Raw genomic sequence first — 10163 nt, 5'->3', positions numbered from 1 at the left:
TATTAGTTAACTGTTATAATTTGTATATTTGGCCACAACAGTAAGATTTGAAAAATATGTCTTTCATTGCACCATAACAGAATTTCCATATAAGGGTTACAAAACATAGTACCAAAACATAAGTTACATTACATACCTAAGACAACATATTGTACCAAAACATAAGTGACATAACTGACATTACAGACCTAAGACAACACATTGTACCAAAACATAAGTGACATTATGACCTAAGACATCATAATAGAAGTGAGGCTAAAATATATATTTTTTCTTCTTGCTTGCTTGAGATGAAGTGAGCCTAGTTGTAGGAGATGCCACAATCCTTGATGCAGATAACCTAGTTGTAGGATCTGGTGATCCCAAACTTCGTGTTGGTCTCCTAATGCTTAACTTCTTGATTGGGGTCTTGGAACTACTTGCTTTAGCCTTTGTGTGAGCTTGAGTTTGAGTCTGAGATTGACATGGTTGTGTCTGAGCCTGAGCTGGTTGTGTCTGAGATTGAGCTTGAGTTCCCTGAGCTTGAGACTGAGTTGGTTGTGTATGGGATTGAGAATGAGTTGGTGGATACTTGCAAGTAAGCTTGTTATGATCGTTTTTTCACTTACTGCATTTAATATGTAGTCCAGTCCTCCTCAATTTGCAACCAGTGCCATCAACTTCACTTTGATCCAAATTCCTTTTCTCTTTTGGCCTTCCTGGCATTTTTCTAAATATTGGTGGTTGCACATCATAATAGACTTTCATTTCCCAGAGGTTGGATCCACTAACAGGGTATATGACATGGTTGTAGACCTCCTGATATTTGCCTTTTTTGTACATATCTAGTATGTAACTCTCTACCTTGAAATTTCTACTTTTCATTGAAGAAATTACATGCACACATGGCAAGGTTGTCAGCTTCCATTTCCTACATGTACAACTTTGATCTTGCAAGTTGACACTAAACTTATCTGCAACATTTTCAAGGTGCCTAACCTCAAAGATATGCTCAGCAGACATTCTGGAAAACAATAGATAATCTCAGCAAACATAACATTATGAGTATATAGAACATAACATAACATTATGAGTATACAGAACTTAACATAACATTATGAGTATACAGAACATAACATAACATTATGAGTATACCTTACAATCCACATGTTGGTGTATTCACTAATCCTTGCAATCCTAATAATCAAAAGATTATGAGTATACAGAACATATGAGTTTATAAAGTATCAGAATATAGCAGTTTATAGAGTATCAAAATATAGTAGTTTGTAAAGTACATCTTCATAATGTTGGGAAATATGTCATTATCAGTAAGGTTTGTAAATCTCATTCTATTTTTTTCCCACCTTTCCATTATGTATGTTCTGATCTCTTCTCGCATTGTCACTATAAGCTTAGTTCTTGCTTCAATAATAAAACTATTGAAGGCCTCCAACATGTTGTTCAACACACTATTACACTTAGATGTTGTCTTGAATTGAGATTTTCTCCAAAACCTAGGAGGTGTTTTCATCATGTGCTTAAACTCTTCCTCATTAAAATCTCTCATTTCTCTCATTTCCCTTTCCCAAGATTGTGAATATGTTGATTTAACAGCTTTCCATATAATCTCTTTCAACTTCTTTCCAGGAAATCTCTTCCTAAAATTATTGTAGAAATGGCGTATGCAAAACCTCTGCTCTACACCCGATAAAAGCTCATCTATAGCTGGCAAGAGACCCTAACAATTAAATACAAGAGATTAATTATCACAAAATCAAAACATTATAATCATGTAAAAAACAAATACAAGAGATTAATACCTTCTGTTGGCCTGATATGAAGGTATATGTACAACATTGGCTTCTACCTCAAAGATCCCCAATCAATAGTTCTAGAAACCATGTCAAAATTTCCTTTGTTTCACATTCAACAACTGCAAATGCTATTGGCATCATTTGGTCATTTGGATCTATTCCTATGGCTGCCAATATTTGGCCTCCACATAGGTCCTTCAAAAAAAAGCCATCAAGCCCAATTATAGGTCTACATAGTCTGAAACTCTCTTTGCAAGTTGCATAACAAATGTACATCCTTTGAAAGTGAGGCCTATTGTCACTTACATTGTCTGAAACAGGTTGAGCACTAATCTTTATAGTTGATCCAGGATTTGTTTTAAGGATCTCATGTGCATAATCATAAATTCTTGTATACTGTTCTAGAAAGAAGCCATCAACCAATCCTCTTGTTGAACACCTAACCCTAACAGCCTTAGTCTTGTTTACACCAACATTCCATTTCCTTTTGGGCTTTTTCCTTTATGTCCCTGATTTTCAGATTTGGATTATCGTTCAAAGAGTTTTGAGTTTATTTACTTAACCAATTTGTAGTCATGAGCTTCACATTATATGATCTACTACAATTATGCTTATCCACCAATTTCCTCAATTGCCAAGAATCTTCATATGGTAACTTCCCACAATATGAATTACAATCACATCCTTCTTTACATATCACTCTTACCATTTGTTTATCATTTTTAGAGAACCTCAAATCCCTTCTTGACTAAACTACATATGAAGTAATTGCCTCCTTAAAATCATTCTTTATTGTAAAATAGGTTCATAATTCCCATTTATAGTTTGGCAGTTTTGGGGCATTTTGAAAACATGATACTTCTTCCTATGAAAGTTACTTTCATTATCAGTTTCACACCCACTCTCCAATTCATCAGTATCACCTTCACATTCCTCACTGGAACCTTCACTTTCCTCACTATGTTTTTTGCCTTTACCTTCAACCTCAATGTCATAACCCAATAAATGTGTAATATCCTCTTCATATAAACCATCATTGTCTTCATCTGAGTCCTAAAATAGAATTGGGTGAAGATTATAATGAAAAAAAAAGAACATTACTAGTGTCGTATCTCGAAAAAAAATGTGCACACAAAACAGAGTCGCCACCAATGATATTTATCCCAAGATAGGGAAAGGAATCATTGAGTAAACCTACAAAAAAATGAATTTAATGGTCTCGCAACCAAGAGATGGGTAAGGGAGTCGATTACACAAGGGGAAGGTATTAGCACCCCTCACGTCTGTAGTACTCTACATGAACCACTCTTGTTATTCTAATAAAAAAAGGTGTGTTTATTCTAAAGCTTACCAACTAAAAGGGAATCCATGCAAAAGATTGAATTATTTACAAATAAAAAGAAAGTTTTTATTATTACGCCCGCTTAAGTTTTGTAACCCAATGCCTACGTATCAAAAAGAATTAGAGCATCATAGTTCTTCTTAAAAAAATTGGTTTGTTAGTGCTTTTTATGGGTAACCACCCTCATTAAAAGTTTTCATAATAAAATCCAAGCGGGAAAAGAAGTTTGATTGATTGAGTATTTTTTTGAAGGAATACCTCATATGATCCACCCAAGGCAGGAGGTATCTGGGTACTTCTCTCTTATTATTGAAAGAGTTCAAATAGTATTATCATGTTTTTGGACTTTAATTAAGAAAAAGGTTTTAGTTTTAAAATGAATGCAAAAGAGAAGTGTAAAATCTAAGGGAATTCTAGAGAGAACCCTAATGTTGGCATGCAATATCGGTCCTAAAGTTGGGATAAAAGGGAAATATCTACCTAGGTTAGCATGCAAAGATTGACCTATGGTTAAGGATCCAGGGGTCTTGATCGTGTGAATTCACAAGTGCACGAATCGCGTCAAAGTAATATAAAAGAATACCGATCCCACAGAGACCAAATCGTCAATCTATCGATTACTATCGTTATGGTGTTTATCTAAGGCGGTATAAAAGAGATATTGGGTTTGCAAAACAATAGTAAATAATAAATGTAGGTAAAGACAAGTTGAATGTACTTCACGTCAGTTAAGTGATGTTTCGATTGTCTAAATAGAACTACTTATGAGGCAATATTTTCTACTCTTGAAAAGAATCCATTTAACAGGAACTGTCGCTTTCGCGTATTCAAAACCGAGTTTACCCTTAAATTAAGGCCTTTTATTGTCACTTATAAAAGGTGCGCAGAACGCTAAAGTAGTAAACTTAAAGAAGACTCGTAAACTTAGTTGAAAAGTGATTTTGATTTGAAAAGTTTTACCCGAGGAGTTTCCTGATTTAAGATCTATCAACGCGTCCGAAAATAGTTTCAAAAATAGTTTTTTCTTAAAGTGATAAAAATTCCTAGTTAACTAAGCTAGAGTGTTTTCGCACTCCTTGAATAATTAAAACTAACCAAGTTTGTTTTAGAAAACTCAAGTTAAAAATCAAAACATCCTTTAAAGTATTTCTACATATTCAATATGTGAAACATTACTTTAACCGCGATCCTTACATTCTAACCTTTAAAAGATTTAGCCAGACATGGTAACACAAACAAACACAATGCTATTGATCATGATGAAAAGTTTGTTTTAGAATGTGAGGCGTAAAGAGCGAGTAAAATAAATAAAGTAAAGCGAGTGCGTGAAATAAATAAAGTAAAGTGAGTGCGGAAAATAAATAAAGTAAAGCGAGTGCGGGAAATGAATAAAGTAAAGTGAGTGTATAAAATAAATAAAGTAAAGCGAGTGCGGAAAATAAATAAAGTAAAGCGAATGCGGAAAATAAATAAAGTAAAGCGAGTGCGGAAAATAAATAAAGTAAAGTGATGACAAATAAATAAATAAAAGCGATAAATAAGAACATGCTCCAAACGGAGGCTTTGATTCTGGTACAAGGAAAATAAACCTCCGACTCCTGAAGCTAAAGACGACAGTAACTCGAAGTGACCCAACTCAATCTCACTAAGGTGCGATAACCCCCTGATGTGACAGATTACCGCTATTACAAATGATAAATATAGACTTAGTGTTGTAAAACTAAGTTGGATGATTTGAAAATGAAATGGAACAAACTATTTATAGAGGATTTTAGCAGCTTGCAAAGACCATGGTGCCCTCCAACTTCTCCTTAGTGGGAACGTGATTTCCAAAGCTGGCGCCCGCCATCCCTTCATGGCGCCCGTCATGTGTGTAAATGGGGAAGATCATGGGAACGTGGCGGTTACCTCCTAGTTGAGGGCTGATGAATCATGACTTCTCCTATAGCGTTCGCCATGTGCAACGCCATGTGTGTAATATTCGCCGAAAAACCCTAAGTTTAGGTCCTTTTGCTTTGTTTCTTCCAAAAGGGTCCGAAAGTGCTAAATATCTAAAAACAAGATAAAAGAGAGCATAATACAATCAAAATGATAATAAAGTCCTAATAAACATGTGAAATCTGAGTAAAAAACATGGTGTAATTCAGTGTGATCAAATTCTCCCATAATTAAACCTTTGCTTGTCCTCAAGAAAATCTCTTTATAGTTTATGCAAGAAAAACAGTATCAACTAGAGTTAATTCAAGGCAAAAAGACTTGTAAGTTCATTCAAGGAATGTATCGATAGGTACTAACGAATCGAACTAAGGATATTGTATTGACACTTTCCGCAATTGCGGTCATATGCTTCGTTCCTATACAAATCAATCCACATTACCCCACCATACCCAGACCTTCTTTTCATTTTCTAAAAGTCCTTTTCATTCAGGTGCAATCACATTAAGCCCGTTATCCGTACATACTCATAGAAAAGTGACCGATTAGTGATTATGATCTTAAGCACGGGGCTCTGGTACATAAGTTGGTATAACCCCTTTATTCAACCCAATTTGTAGTTGTGGGGGATTGCATCGTAATCCATCCTACCAAGTTCAGCACCAGATACCTCTGAACCAACAAACAAATAGGCTTATTATTTTTTATTTTTTCTAAGCATGGGGATCCGGTACATAAGTTGGTGTAACCCCTTTATTTAACCCAATTTGCAGTTGTGGGGGATTGGATCGTAATCCACCCTACCAAGTTCAGCACCAGATACCTCTGAACCAACCAACAAATAGGCTTATTTATATATATATATATATTTTATTTTTTTCTTCTGCATGTTTCACACATGTCTTTATTTTGCTGGGTTAAATGACCGTGTGAGAGTCACCTAGCCCGGATTTTCATATTACGTTAGAACAAAGCAGGGATTTTTGTGATCATTCACTTATTTTCATCGGTCCCCTACGTAGAGCATGCTTAAGCCGGAGATGACTGCGAGGATAAACTACTTAAGGACTTATTTGGAACAAAATTTGGGGTTACAGCATATGGGGTATCGGGATCGACTCTTATAATCATGAAGCCTAAGGTGTTAAGACAATACCGATTTTTCGAAATAGTTTTCCCAAGTCTTTTACATCCTGTTATAAACCTGTCTTATAGCCTGAATGTTCAAGATGTACTATTTTCTTTGCTAAAAAATTATTTTTGGTAAGGTTAAAGAAATCGGGGAAATAAGGATACACTACACAGATGACTCGTCAGACACATGTTATTTTATTGAAAGGAAAAACAAACAACTAAAACATAAAACATACTAAAACTAAAGGAAAACGATAAAAAGCGATAAAAGTAAAGGAAAGCGATAAAAAGCGATAAAAATAAAGGAAAGATAAAAAGCGATAAAATCTCCTCCCACACTTAAACCGAACATTATCCTCAATGTTTTGATATGAGATAGGGCAGGAGTAACCTGGGAGAGAGAGAGAGAGGACTAAGGGTGATCACTAGTACCGTCACCGTCACCGCCCTGGTCAGGGTGCCTGGGTCGACGACGTCTTCTACGAGTACCAAGTCCTTCATGCAGCTGCTGAGAGTGACCTAAGAGAGATCCTTGTGTGGTCTCAATAAGAGCGAAGTGACGCTCATTATCCTGTCGCTCGAGATGCTGCTCATTAGTGATCGCAAGTAAGGACTCAGTGACAGTCCGATGTGCTTGCTCACTACGCTGTTGGGAAGCTACCATAAAACTCATATTATCTGTCAGTTGTTGGTTTATGGTACTCAGGAGGGTGTCACGCCTTTCCTCACGAGCCAGGTGCTCGCGCCACATCTCCTAGGTGATGTAGAAACCGGGAGTGGTACCTGCAAAAGGGTTAGAGGAAGAAGGTGCAGTGTGTGTAGGTGATGCAGTAGAAATATCATGAGCAGGTGACTGGTCGCGCCGACCATACTCATCATCGGTCCCTTGCCCATCGTCCATAGGAATGTTAGGTGGCAAAGGACCGGTAAATGCTGGAGCATCAAGATCATACGTCCAGTTCCTTGCATGTCGTACATTTGTACGCTGAGAGCAAGGTAATACAACACTGGGTACAACTGCACCATGTATCATGAGGTGAAAACCACCTTCTCGTCACTGTAAGACCCCAATTTTGGACCCTAAGATCCCTCATGGCCCATATCATACCATATCATGGCCTCAAGGATCAGTGCATACCCTAGCTGCCCTCATAGTGGGTGGGATGCCTTGTGAGTGTGGTTCTTGATCACCAAGCATGTATAGCATATTGTATATCATTGCTTTTCATATGTTTACTAGCCAAAAGTACAAAAATATTGTCATCTAATCATGTTGCTTGCAGATGAAGCTAGCTAGGCCAAAACAGTCAAATCAGGCCTTGAGCAATAGATGGTGACCATTCTTGAAGAATTTGGACACCATGATCATTCATAAAGAGTTCATATAACTTGTGGTATCATTTGGAACCAAGATCTCATGTGAAAGAGGCTTGGGATCCATCAGAACATGGCCCAGTCAAACAAAAGTCAACAAAAGTCAACTGTGGTCAACTGTACATTTAATCAGTGATTTGACGATTGGAATTGGTTGAAAAGACCTCATTCATGTCTATATAAACTTCATTTGGCATTTCAAAGGCCAAGATTGAAAGAATTGAGCTCAGACAGAAAGTTTCCCAGAATGGCAAGTGGACCTGTAATTTCAGCTGCCCAAAATGGAAAGTTTTCGACCTCAAAAACAGAAGTCCAAGGAAGCTTCAAATGAAAAATTGTTCAACATGACAGATGTAGATCTTGTTCTCACCTTTCCAAAAAGTCCAAGAACTTGAAAATCCAATGTACGGTTTGCAAGATATGGCTCAGTGAATTTCAGAAAAGACCCGTAATCAGGAGGCCATAACTACCACATGGTTTATCCAAATTGCAAGTTCTTTATATGCACAAACTCCATTTGATATGTACTTTCATGGTGCATAATTGGATTTTTCCAAAATTGCTCAATGCAAAAGGTCAAATTTCAACTGGACTGTTAAATGAACCAGGGGCAAAATCGTCCAACTTGTGAAATAATTGGAATTTTTGAGTGGGGATTTTTGCAACACCTCACAAATGGCATTTGAAATTTGTTGGAATATTCACAACATGCCTAGGCCTTGTGGTTTGAGAATTGGGTTTGAAAATGAATTGGAAAAATGGACACATAAGCCATCACATGGTGAAATTGGAAAATATTGGGAATTTGCAAATAAGGATTATACCAACAGCTCCCAAATGATATTTTGGACTGGTTTCAAGTGTTAATTTTCTGCAGAGCATGCTTCTAAATTCAAGAGCTTAAAATCCAAATTCACACATAAACCATTGCCCACTAATTCATTTTTTGGTTAATTACAATTAGTGTTGGATTAAGCATTGCATATATATTTTAATTACTAACAGAAATGAAAGAGGGCTAACAGCAAAGAAATCATTTTTTTCTGCAAATTTTTTTTCACAATCTAACAGAATCACTCTAATCACAATTCTCACAATTTTTTTTCTCTGCAAAATCATTCTCTACACAATGACTCTCTCAATTTTTTCCACAATCACTCTCACAACTCTCACGACTCTCACATAATTCTCACAATTTTTCTGCAGTCACATTCTTTCACAAAAGCCATAACAGAAAAAACTGAACAATTGGCTCGTCTCGCATTTCGCCGGAAGCTTCACCAAAACTTCTCTTCAAAAATTCCATCAAGAATCCATTGTCTCTGCGCGAATATGTTGTTGATTCTTAATTTGCAGGTGGAAGAGAGTTTCTGTTGATCGAAATTGGAGCAAGATCGCGACCGATTCCAACTGTTGCGAAGCCGTGAACATCCATAACAGTTGACGATTCTCGACAATCCGAATACCTTCGAGCTGCAAGAATCACTTCACGAATCTCCTGAATCAACATCTTGCATCTGTTTCGCGATTTGAAGCTCGAGCGCACGGTTCCGCCGGTACTGCACTCAAGAAGGTTGGGAATCGAATCTTGTAGTTTGTTCAAATTGAGTTAGGAATGTTGTAGATTGTGCTTTGTAGATTGAATATCAACCGATGGATTGTTTGATTTCACTGTAATTTGGTTGAGTTATTATCATTCGAAATTTGGATGCGATTTCCGTGTTCGCTCTTCTCTTCGATTCGTCCTGTATAGTAGGTTATAGACAAATTGGCTTCCATAATCATGATCCTGAGACGAAACCGGTTCGACCGGTATGTAGATCGCTCATTTCCGTCGCGATTTGCTCGAAACCGCTATCGCCGTTGAAGAACACACCGGCTGCGCGAAGAAGACGATGAACATGGCCATGCGCTTCAGTGTTTTTCCGCCCAGATCGCATCCTGGCCGTCCGTTCCAATCTAACTGAAACGCGGTGTTTTGGCATTAGCATTAAGTATTACCGTTTTGCCATCAGCTGTTAATTAAATTAATAAATCCTAAATTAATTCTGAATAATTATTAGATAAATATTTAGAAACTTAAAAAATTCATATATGGCTCAAAAATAATCCAAAAAAAATACCATTCCTTTTTTGTTAATCATATTTTTTCCTCTACTATTTTATAAAAATGAAAAAGAAATAGTGCTTGGAAAAAATATTAATTAGCCATAGAATGTTCTAATATGTACATATTTTCATACATGTTACCAATTTAATTATACAATCCACATGCTACATCCAAATTAATTGAAAATTTAAATGATGATTCTTGACATCCTTCTGGATTTTTTGACATAGGCTTGGTAATTTTTTAGCCTATGGTTTTTTATCTATGAATTATTGGAATTGGATATGTATATATGTGACATAGTTTGATATGCTGAATTCATCAAATTATTTTCCTATGCTTCCCATTGGCCAATGGCCCTAATTTTTTGCAGGAAGTTTATTTGACATGTTAGCTATCATTGATAATTTTCGTGGATTTTTTACAATCAATTTCCAATTTGATTCATATTTTTTCTTGCTGCCTAGCATGT

Source organism: Lathyrus oleraceus, chromosome 2, assembly GCF_024323335.1.
Source record: "Lathyrus oleraceus cultivar Zhongwan6 chromosome 2, CAAS_Psat_ZW6_1.0, whole genome shotgun sequence".
Taxonomy (NCBI): domain Eukaryota; kingdom Viridiplantae; phylum Streptophyta; class Magnoliopsida; order Fabales; family Fabaceae; genus Lathyrus; species Lathyrus oleraceus.
Note: the sequence above shows the minus strand (reverse complement) of the source record.